This window comes from Bombus pyrosoma, linkage group LG7, assembly GCF_014825855.1.
Source record: "Bombus pyrosoma isolate SC7728 linkage group LG7, ASM1482585v1, whole genome shotgun sequence".
Classification (NCBI taxonomy): Eukaryota; Metazoa; Arthropoda; class Insecta; order Hymenoptera; family Apidae; genus Bombus; species Bombus pyrosoma.
In genome coordinates this window covers 10,220,596-10,231,838 of record NC_057776.1, presented here as the reverse complement: position 1 = coordinate 10,231,838, position 11,243 = coordinate 10,220,596, and the positions used below count along the sequence as shown (strand labels likewise).

The 11,243-nt window shown below is 44.7% G+C and overlaps 1 long non-coding RNA gene across 1 annotated transcript in view; it reads right to left on the bottom strand.

Annotated features, from left to right (window-relative positions):
• Positions 1-2,363: 2,363 nt before the first annotated feature.
• LOC122569839 overlaps positions 2,364-11,243 on the bottom strand; it is a 55,823-nt gene continuing 46,943 nt past the window's right edge. Inside the window, exon 4 of the long non-coding RNA XR_006317591.1 lies at positions 2,364-2,446. This is a non-coding gene — a long non-coding RNA (uncharacterized LOC122569839). The remainder of the gene's footprint in view (positions 2,447-11,243) is intronic.

The window sequence follows — 11,243 nt, the reverse complement described above, 5'->3', positions numbered from 1 at the left end:
TTCGCGGGCTTTGCGACGAGCAAAGCTTAAAAGCTGTACGCCATACCGGGTGTTAGGAATGTACCAGCGACAACATGCCACGGATGTTTGGTAGTGCAAACCCCGTTTGGGGATTGGTTGCATAATGCTCGACGGAAACTCGAATAGAAAGGAAGAGAGAAGATTTGTGCCAGCACTAGACGCGTCGCGTCAACAATTTCGCTTTCCTTGGATCGTTGCGCAGAACTCACGCATGCGAATCGCTCCGGCAAAGTGACTCATTCGTGGCAAACAGAATCTAGCATTTACGTTCCTACGAAGCTATTTTTTTTCTTTTTTTTTTTTTTCTTTAGTAGAAGTAATACTCACAGTGAGATGAAAAGCAAATTCCTCGTGTTTACAGAGTTACGAAGAGGAAATCATTATTTAGAAGAAGTAACACTTTCCCGATGTGAAAAAGAGATCTTTCGCGCTTACCGAGACGAGATCGATAGTTCTTCCTAATTTCGCAAATGTTATTTTCAATTTCCATCATCGTCATGGAAGAAACCACAAACTACGAAAACACGAAATTCATATCACCTGACAAAACGTTTCAAACGCGAACGTTCGATCAAGAACAAACAGGCTCGAAAATAAATCGTCTTCTTTTTTTTTTTTAATGGAGAATAGAGCCACTTGAAAATAACCGTGGTTGTTGACATCGTGGAGAATTGGGTCGACGGATTCTCCTCGAAGCACGTACCCAGGAAATCGATGCGCGAGAAAACTCGTTTTCACGTATACCCTTTTTCACTGGTCCTTGTTCTTAAGCAGTTAGACACGGAAGCCCTTCCGTCCACGTGGCCACTTTCAAACGAGATGACGTTCGTGCGGTTGTCAGCGAGCTCTGTGCTCGTAACGTGCACCGAAATAGAAAGTGTCGCTCGGATTTAGGACCGCTAGTTACCGGTTAATAGCTGCTGGATAGTATTCACGCGTAAACTTTCTTCTCGCAACACGAAAATAAAGATGAAAAATAAGTCAAGCAGGTCTCTAGGATATAACTCTTAACACGATTCTCTATTGACGTTAAGAGGGAAATGTGGTACGTTTTATCGACTACTATTCGCCACTGTCCTGTCGGTCACGAGCAACGACAGGGAAAATTATTCTTAAAGGAAACACGTTTGCTAAGAGACACGAAGTTGGATACACGAAGGGTAGGCTGGCGATATACTGATTTTGCGTTACGTATTTAGTTCATATAACTCCGTTTATATGAACTTGTCGGGGAACAATTATGACTTTTCGTTCCTACAATAGAAGTTTCAATGGTAGAAGTTTATTTAATCGGACTCTACTTAAAATTTCGTTCAAATAAATGGAGATCACCTAAACGGAGTTGCACCGCATTTACGGCAGCGTGACGACGCTGCGAAAACTATTCTCTCGCGTGCCATTGAAACTTTCGTCACGCTGTCTTCGGTTCTGGCTTAAACCAACGTTAAAATATAATCGAATGTCACGGGGAACAGCGGAAATAGAGCGAAATTGAAAAAGCGGCAACAAGAATTTCTCCCGATTTGCTGCATTTTTCCACGTTACTTTTTAAGATCGTGAATTTAAAAGTTCACTGCTTGTTGCGAAAAGTCAGTGGATCTAAAATAGAACGCGAGAGAAATAACGATCCAGCTGACGCTTAAACGAAGAATAAGAACGGTGATTAGAAACATCGAAGCGACGCGGCGACATTTCTCAATCGACCCTGATTATTTTCTTTCTCCGTTCGGGAGAACGCGATGGAATTAACATTCCTAGCGTAACGATTATAGGGTCGCGGTTTTTCTCTATTCTACGCTCAAGGATCTTCGGCAAGATCGCGTCAATTTTCAAGAAATTCCTCCCTCGGACGGCTTGCGGTTTTCTGATGCGCCCGGTATGCCAACCGCATCCAAGGATAAGCCTTTCGAATAATTCGCCATTGGCTCGGTTAGTTTTCACGCTCTTCGAACGATTCGGAATACGAGAAACGAGACTTCGTAATAGGACGAAAATATTTTGAAACTTTAACTACGGTTAATTCAAACGCCTCACTCTCAACCTTTCAACCGTGTCATTCCTTAATCAAAAGCTCCTATAACTCTAGAATTAAAAGATAATAAACACAAGTTAATTGTAATTTAAGGTAATATTAGTCCTTGTAAAAGCAGGATATCTAAATGAGGTCTTATAAATAAGGAAATTATTATGTTCGAGAGATGTGAAATCGGAGCGACGAGATGACTCGTCTCTGCTGGTTAACAGGTTAAATAAAGGAAGTCATATTCTCGAAAATCATTTAATACCGCGATTATCCATTTACTTTAAAGTCCTCTCATCTTATTAACTATTATTGCTCATTTTCATACCATGTTCCGATTAATCGACCAATTTATCGCTGCTTACAGTCTATCGATCGCAACTTAAGCGTACGAAGTTCGCTTACCTGAAACAAAAAGAAGAAAAAGTAGTTGAGTATATGGGCCAATCAGTTTGAAATGGGATCGCGATCGTACAGGAACGAGGGCATAAAACTCACGGCTACGGAATTTCGAGCAGAGGGGCGCGAGCGCGGTATCCTTGAAGCACGGATATTACGCAAACATTGCATAAGCATTGTTATTTATCTTGGTGAGGATCGCCAGAATGTTCACGTTAAAATAATAACGCGATGCCTGCCAATGTCCCCAAGAACGGGACTGGCTGACGGAAATCGACTTGTTACTCCGATTATATTGCTTGTACCAGCGTTTAACGCTGGCGAACGCGCGATTTATTGACCCTTGTATTTGTCTCGCCTTGGAAACGTTGTTAATAATATCGGTCTCGAACTGTAGATACCAGTAGTAGATACCAGAAAGATCCAGAAGATAAATGGCTAGATCTTTACGAACGTCAAGTAATCATCGACGATACCAATATCAGAGTAGAAAAGAAAAATCGTTTTTTTTTTTTTTTGTCGATGAAATATCGTGCTCGAGTCAAAGATGGACAAACAACAGGATTAAATAAACGCGTTCGATTATTCCACGTCACTATACTTAATGAAATTATTTAAAGAAAGTTTCCAAGTCTAGAATTTATCGCGTAATGACAACAACGTAAAATGGTCTTGGACGCTGTATTCGAATGTCGAAGAACCTGTGTTATCCGAGCTGGAGGCTCGTAACAATTTCGCGGAAGTAGAAGCATCAGCAACGGTAGCCAGCAACCGTGTTTCGCGGCCGTTTGGACGCGCTATATAACGAATCTATTCTCATTTCACTTTGCTTCGCATAAGTTATGCTACCTAGGCTACTTTCGGATCGGTCGTTTCGCAATTACCCGGCAGATTCCGGTTCACGTGACTGCGAGATTTAGCAAGCCGGGACAATGTTTCAACGTACAACAGAAATTATGAGAACAAGATTGTACTCCTTTCTCATTTTCTACTCATCCATTAGCCAATAAAATTTGGCCGTGTGTACCCAGGAATTCGAAACTCTTCAAGCTTCGTAATAATTCGCTTACACCGTATTAATCACTCCGTCTTCGTTTTATTTCAAACATCCTCCTACGAAACACGTCAATATCGTGAATCTGAGATCACTTTATTACCATTAAATCAATTCCTGTAAAGTTAACGGAATTTGAATTCAAACGTTAAATCTCTTGCCGATAAATATCTCATGTTCGTTCGTCGACATAAGACGATCGCACACCTGACCTACAACCCAATCAGTTGAAACCTGCCCACCTGAATCCGTTAATACTTCTCGGCGTAATTCGGTTCGAGCAAACTACGAAGCATCGAAACCAGTCGCCGTAATCGAACGTCAAATCTTGGAGCGTGGTCGCCGTTACGGAGATCATTACCGGCGCTGTACGCCGGCTCGTCTCGCAATTATCGGGGCTGGCACGCAGCGCTACTGATAATCGCCACTATTAGACAGCAAGAAATACTCGCGATAAGTGGTTTCCAGATAAAATCGCGCTTGCGCGCGCGCGATCGTCTACTCGTTACCGACATTTTTATCGACAGCCTGGGCTGCATCTTAATCGCACGCCTCCCTGTTTATTGATATATTATTATATGTTAGACACCTGTTTGTGGAACTTCTTATTTCACGCTTACCGTGCTGGAAAATCGGGTTATCGACGTTAATTGCCGGCGATTGAATTTAACGTTACGGCAATAGGACGATCGGATGGTTGATGTAGTCTTGGAAAGGAGGTGTCGACACGATCGGTATCGCGTTAAACGTGTAATCTATCTAATATAGTCGGACGATGTGGCAACATATACCGAAGATCTGCTTCATAAATAAACTTTGTTGCATCGTGCACCGCATCTCGAAAATGAAAGTAAGTTTTGAGAAACGAGTAAAGCGTGGCAAGAGTACCTGGCATGCTCACAAAGACACAAAGTAATGACAGGAATTTTGAAACATTTTCGACGGTTCTCGAAAGAATTCCAACAATTTCTTTCATGGACGATCCTTGCATCTCACATTGGCGCGAACATGTATCGCTTATGCAATTCGTCTCGTTTTTCGAACCGAGTAAAATGTGGCCGCGTGTTAAGAACATTTACGTATCTATGTATTTTAGAAGCACCTGTACGATTCCATCTGGCACAGAGAAACAAGAGATCAGCAACTAAAAGCAACTAAATCCGAACTAAATCAGCCTATACTCGAGCTCGATTAAGTCAGCCGGGTCATTCACTGCTTTGCCGTCTTCAAACTACATTTTCCCCCGAGATGGATCTATCAAGCATGTCCCTGTTTAGAAAGAAAACCTGTACCAATTTCCACCGCAAGACGTCACCATGCAGAGAGCTGATAAATTCACGTATCAACTCTGGCCATCCCGACTCTAGCTACGCAAACAGTTAGCGATAGTATCATCAGTTATCGCGTCCCGAACCGGAAAACAGAGAGGCAGAAAGTTCGGGAATCCTTCCAAGCTTTCCACACGGTGGCATCGGTAATTCGGATTAGGTCTGACCGCGTTGCTGACCGGCCGTTGCTAGATAGACGGCGAACCTCTCCTCGGGGGGGATGCTGAAGAGGGAAACGGACCGGCTAGGAAGATGGAGGGGGCAAGACGTAAGAAGTCAAGACGCAAATAGAACTCCCAAGTTAGCCTAACGGGCTTGCCAGAGGCGGATTGAGAAAGGAGGAGAGAAAGGGGAGGGTTGGAGCAAGCACATGCTTACCAACCGTCTACTTCTTCGTTCGACCGTACCTTTCATCCTCTTTCCCTCTGCGAATCCTCCCGACACCCTTTAACGTTCGTCAGTGCCTGTTTCTAGCTTCTCCAGCGTTCTAACCGTCGTCGTCGCTCGACGTTTCACTCGGATCGATAAAACGAGACGATCGTTGTTCTTTTGCTTTTCAGAAAGACGCTGGAACGTAGCAACTCGTTTTCGAGTGAACCATAGGTGGATCGCGCGTTTCCTGTTATAGCAGACGCGTTTACTTATCTTGTAACTTATCGAGTTACAGGGTACAGTGAATTTGTTGAGCAGATTTGGCGTAGAATAGCGTAGAATAGCTCGGTTCTACGGTTGTACAGCGCTGTAAAATATCCGGAGGTTAGTTTGCGTGACGATTTTCTTCTCTGCTTTCTGCAAGTTGTTAAGCTACGAGACAAAAATTTTAAGCGTGTTTATAAAGCACACGTTGATTCGTCGAATCTCTTCGCATATTTTTAGGAATTTCAGGTCAACGTCACGGACTCGAGTATCGTCGCAGTGAAATTAAAACAACAAAAACTTGGCAATAACAACACCTGCTCCAAATTCCTGGTCCTCGGAAATCAGGAATCAGTAGAAAAGATGGATCGTCCGAATAGTAGAAGAAGGGAACGAGTAGCCGACGAATCAGCAAACGAGGGCGTGAAAGCAGGCTTTCCTCTGGTGCTTTCCTTAATTCAATATTTGCTCTTCCGCTGGGCAGCCAAGGGGAAGAAGCAAGACGGGCAACTGCAACTTCGTGGCGTCTGTTATGGTGGATCTGGTCGGTCGACGACAGCTTTATGAAATCAGCGCCACAAGAGGTTGCCGAGTTTTTTCTACAGACCCTCGAACGAGAGAAAGTCGACAGGAAGAGGGAGGAAAATTATTGATTCAACGAAACTTTTCTCGCGTTGCTCCCTTAAATTTAATCTCGATTATGGCAAGAGAGGAATTAACAGCAAAGAAACGTTCTTCCGCCGTAACTTTGAAAATACAACCAAAATACCGATCTTTCGATCAAATTACACCGCATACCCAAATACCACGAACGATAGTGTACATTATATTCTAACTCATTCGCCCACGCAACAAATCACGTAAGACGCTTACCCCGCTGATTAACATACCTAAGTCAGCTTCGAAATCTCTAGTTTCTGTGATCTTTCGTAGATTTTGAAGTCAATTGGCCTCATCTCCTACAGCATCGCTACTGCGTACCCTCGAGCTAATGTTCGCGAAGGTATTCGAATCGCTGGTAATCCTGAAACGTGATCTCATCTTCGCGAGCGAACTCGTGGAATTCGTTGGAGGAGTACGTTAGCGCGTAAGCCTGTTTCCATGCAAAAGGAAAATCAGGGAAGATGGGAAAAAAGATGCTCGCGCAAACATTTCACAGTCTCGCGGGGATGTGAAGACGAAGCGACCACTAGGCTACTCGCGATCTTTACATCTGCACTTTAATATATTTTTATATCGCCGCGGCCAACCACGTCGACTCGTTGACACCAGCATTTCCCTTTCACGTGGCGATCAGATCGCAAACAAACTCGTGAATAATCCTAGTCTCGCCTCTTAACGATTATTCCAAAGTTCGTACAATTGAGTTTATTGAAATACCGCTGTCTCTATAACGTTTGTCATATCTTTTGATACACAAATTAGACGATTTTGTCATTGGTCGAATGACAGTACCATCTACCTTTTTTCTTATATAACGTTCCTCTATTTTTATATCCATGGAAGTATATCTGTCGTTCCTGGTTGTTTCTTCTTATCATTTATAGGACAAACACGCAGCTATGTAGCAACAATTACAACTTGAAGCGAGGAAACACGCGAGAGGAAGTCTCGTTGGCACATGCGCATATAAACACCGATTTACCCGATTTACCCGAGGTGTTCGCTTTCATCCAGGACATTTTGCCACGATATGTTTCCCGGCAGTCGTTGTGTTCCTTTTTCCAGCGCAACTCGTCCTCACCCGTGGCTCGTTTTCCATCGTCGGTCGCGATTACGGATTTTTTATACGGGAAAACAACGTAATAGAGTGGCAAGCGAGTCGAAACGCGTCGTTTCCCGTGACAGGAGAATTTCACACCCACGCAAACCGCGTTATTCGTGGCGATAATTTTCGACTGGGTGTTCCGTTCGGGCTACCGGGCCAACTTTCTCGTTAGCGTTCTTTACTGGATCCGTTCGTCGGTGATTACGCGAAATTGCCGCGGAGGAAGGGGCTAGTGATTAATAGGAAGCGTCACAGGGCGGCTCACCCCGACGAATTATGGAAGGCAGGTGCCGCGAAAGAAACGGAACACTCCCGATTCGACGATTTCTTTATTCGCCGATATACGCGTCGCTGAAAAGTTACGGCTGCGAGGGAACATCCCCTGGAATCTGCTCGAATCGTTTTCACGAAAAAAAAAAAAAAACTGAGGAGTCGTTGGAGGGGCGCTTAATGAACCCAAGCACCGAAGACGACGTTTTTATTATATGATCGATGCTACGGCCGTTTGGAATTAGTGCCACCAAGTATAACCAGTTCGAGGGAGGGATTATCGTTGCCTCTTCCGAGAAACTGCTTTTTAGCGCTTTCCTGTCCCGATTATATTCAGACTCGGATACTGAGAAGAAACATACGCAACGAATAAGTAGCTGAAATTATCGAGTTGATCTGCGATCGAACTTTTGTTGGAATACGCTGATCCAAAGTAAACTTAGGCGATCGCGTCATTTCGCTCGACAAGCAGCGGAAGTCGTGGTGAGGCTATTCTCCGGTTCTGTAACTGCCGCGAATTTCGCGGGCGGGAAAAGTAGCCGGATCGCGTGGTACCAACATCGACAGACAGTAGGACAGACTGGCCGAACGCACGACCCGCTTATCGTGAGTCATTCTAGAAAATGTGGAGTGCTGCCAGCCGACAAGAGGGCGGATGAGGTCGGTTGGCACTTCGACCCTCGTAGTAATACATCATTCGGCTCTGGTTTCTAGTTTTAATATCTATTCCGCGTTTCACTGACGTTTACTCCTTGGTTCGTCGTTCGCTTATATTTAGCGATCAATCTCTGCCTACAATGAGACCACGCTTAACCGACTCGTCAAAATTAATCTCCATCGCTACGCATCGAAAATAACGTGTAAAATATTTTTCCGCGCAAATAGAATTAATATCCCGACGATTTTAACTGCTTGCTGAAACTTAGCGATTCTTATTTTAAGCGGGCGACCGTGAGGCGACGCGTTCTCGGCGTTCTCGCGATAAAACACAGCGGAAGAAAACATTGAAAAAAATAAATTAAACGTTTACAACAGTTTGAAATTGCAAGATACGATCTTTTTATATTCGTTCGTGTTTTCGTCGACTTTCTCTCTGCTGTTTTTGTCAATTTCACGCGTGCACGTCATCGAATACGTGCGATCCAGTGACATTTCGTGATCGTCGCCCAGTTAGGCGAAGTTCTTCTTGCACGGCGTAGCAGGCACGTTCCCCGGAAACGAGCGACTACGAGTCCTCGACAGAAACGCTTCGCAGTTTCTTCTTACGTAAACCACGGTATGTTCGTAAAGCTATCCGCCTTGTTTTTACTTGCGCTCGAGAATGGCGGGAAACGCAGGATGCGGCGAGCGTCACGTTGGAAAACATAAAGTCACGAATTTATGTCGGCACGCGTATATATAGCGAACGGCGTACGATTTGGTCGATCTATTTCAAAGGCCTTTCTTACGCGGTGGAAATATCTCTTCTGTGTATCTTATTACTCCTTTTGTTCTCTCTCTCTCCCTCTCTCTCTCTCTCTCTCTCTGTTTTCTTCTTCCTTGACATTTTCCTTTTTCTCTTTATCGTGAACGCGTTGTTCCTTTATTAGAGAGTTTTGTTAGGACGTTGAAAGTATACGAATGGACTCTCGTTGTTGTCCTGGGTGTAACACCGAAGACAGATTAGATACGCGGCAAAGGGTGACAAGGTGGCTAGATTGCCTTGACTACATATCCGATTCCCATTCACCACTACTATTTACCAGATCCTGAATCTCTATGCAGCTACTGGTAAATCTAGATCGCACATACCACCGATTAAAATATCGCGGCGAAATATATCACTCGCGCGAAGAAAAGCAATCTGGATCTACCACGCAGATATTTACTTCTTCTACCACTATCGCTCTACTTGTCAAACGTCGAACGGTACAATAAAATCAGTTTGACGGGACGCTGAAATCGCATTACAGAGAGCAGAAGCTTTCTTGCCTCGAAACGAGCGTCGATTTCTGTTTTCACCGAGTGCAAGGCTGAATTACGAGCGCAAAATTGAATTCGCCAAGGGCCAGCGATAAGGGGAGCGGCTGTGGTGATCGATAAAACGAGGGACGAGCAGCGTGGCGCTGTTTCGTAACGGCGAATTTTTTTGCAAAGTCCCGTCAAGATAATGTCTTAACTGGCCGCTGCCCGAGTCGTTTGCACATCGATCTGAAACGAGTTTAAGTAGCCAGTAAAGTCGTTTACACCTTCCACCAAAAAGCCGTCTGTCTGGAGGGCCCACAGTGATTACGGGGCACCACCTCTTTCTATAAACGCAACATTTACATACGGGAAGACCGATCGCCTCTCTCTTTTTTCCCGCCTCGCCTCCTCCGATAAAACGCACGCGGATGAAGCTGGCTTCACACTATGCCCGCAATCGACGGGAAGGAAGGGAAGAAACACCAAGGGTGGCGCCTAACTTGGTTAACGATTGTCGAAAATGGATCTCATTCTCGTTCTTTCCATTCGCACGCGAAGATTGCTCGTTGAAGATGGAGGAACATCGTTGGTACTCTATGTTCGTGTAAATATGTATTTGTAGTTCATACGTAAAGATAGAAGAACAAAGTCTAATATCGTTCAAAAATGTCTAGAGCGTAAAGTACGATTGCATTTTGGTCGTCGAACGATCGCTGTACCCTGATTGAACTAATCAAACACGATAAGTTCCACCGTCGTTCGATAATTCGACAATGTGAATCGAGCTTAAAGCAATAACCGCGATTTCCAACAGCAGTGGATAGCCAGTGATCGATAAAAACGCAGACGGTCGAGTTAGCCGAGAAGAGGCAAATATTAATTTCCCGGAGAGCCGTTTCTGGAGACGCTGTGCCAGTGATTGCAGATAAACGGTCGAGTGCATGGATTCGTTAAAATTCACAGGCAAGATTACACGTCCTCGGAGAAAATGACTGGCAGGCAAGAAGAAACGTCGAAAGAAACGATTACGGCGTCGTCTCGGTACTACCTAACAGTTCTTCTTCCCTTGTAGTCGGAGTCGTACACGCTTTCACGCAGTTAGTATCCGAGCTGGTTCCCGCGCTCCAGCGTCGCGGTAACGCTCGATAATGCACTTTATCGCCGGCAGACCGAGTCGCACCGGTCGATCCATTGGAAAAAACGCAATTGTAAACGTCAGCTGCATCGATGATCGCGATCGTTAACTTTATGGCCGCCGTGGCCCCGGAACGAAAGCGTGCTGAATTCTCGATGGACACTGCCACTGCCTGTTGCGGATTGATCAGTCGTCGTTCTTCGGGATTTGTATCGTTCGTCGTCGAATGTTCGAATTACTTTTAAACAAGTATCTTATCGCGTATTTGCAACGACTAAGGATTATGAGGATCGATCAGGTTTCCTTCGTGCGATATATACTTGATGAAGCAATTAATAAAAGGAGCGACGAGTAAAAACAGAAAGGACAAAGAGGCATCGATCATTCGAGGAGCTCGTTAGAAGCTGGCTGTTGGCCGTGTCGTGCATACGGCCACGCGAATATACGTGGATATTATAGGTTCTCGCACGTCCATACACGCCGATCGAGTATCTTCGTGGCAAGAAACGAATCTTCAACGTCTTAACTGCGCGGCCTGGAACAGGTTTAGGGGGCGAACTCGGGCCGTTCGAGTTTGCACCTTCCAAGAAAAAATCCGACCGAAATGATCGCTATATAACCACGCAATAGGCCACTAACGACACTGTCGACCATCGACCGATATCGAA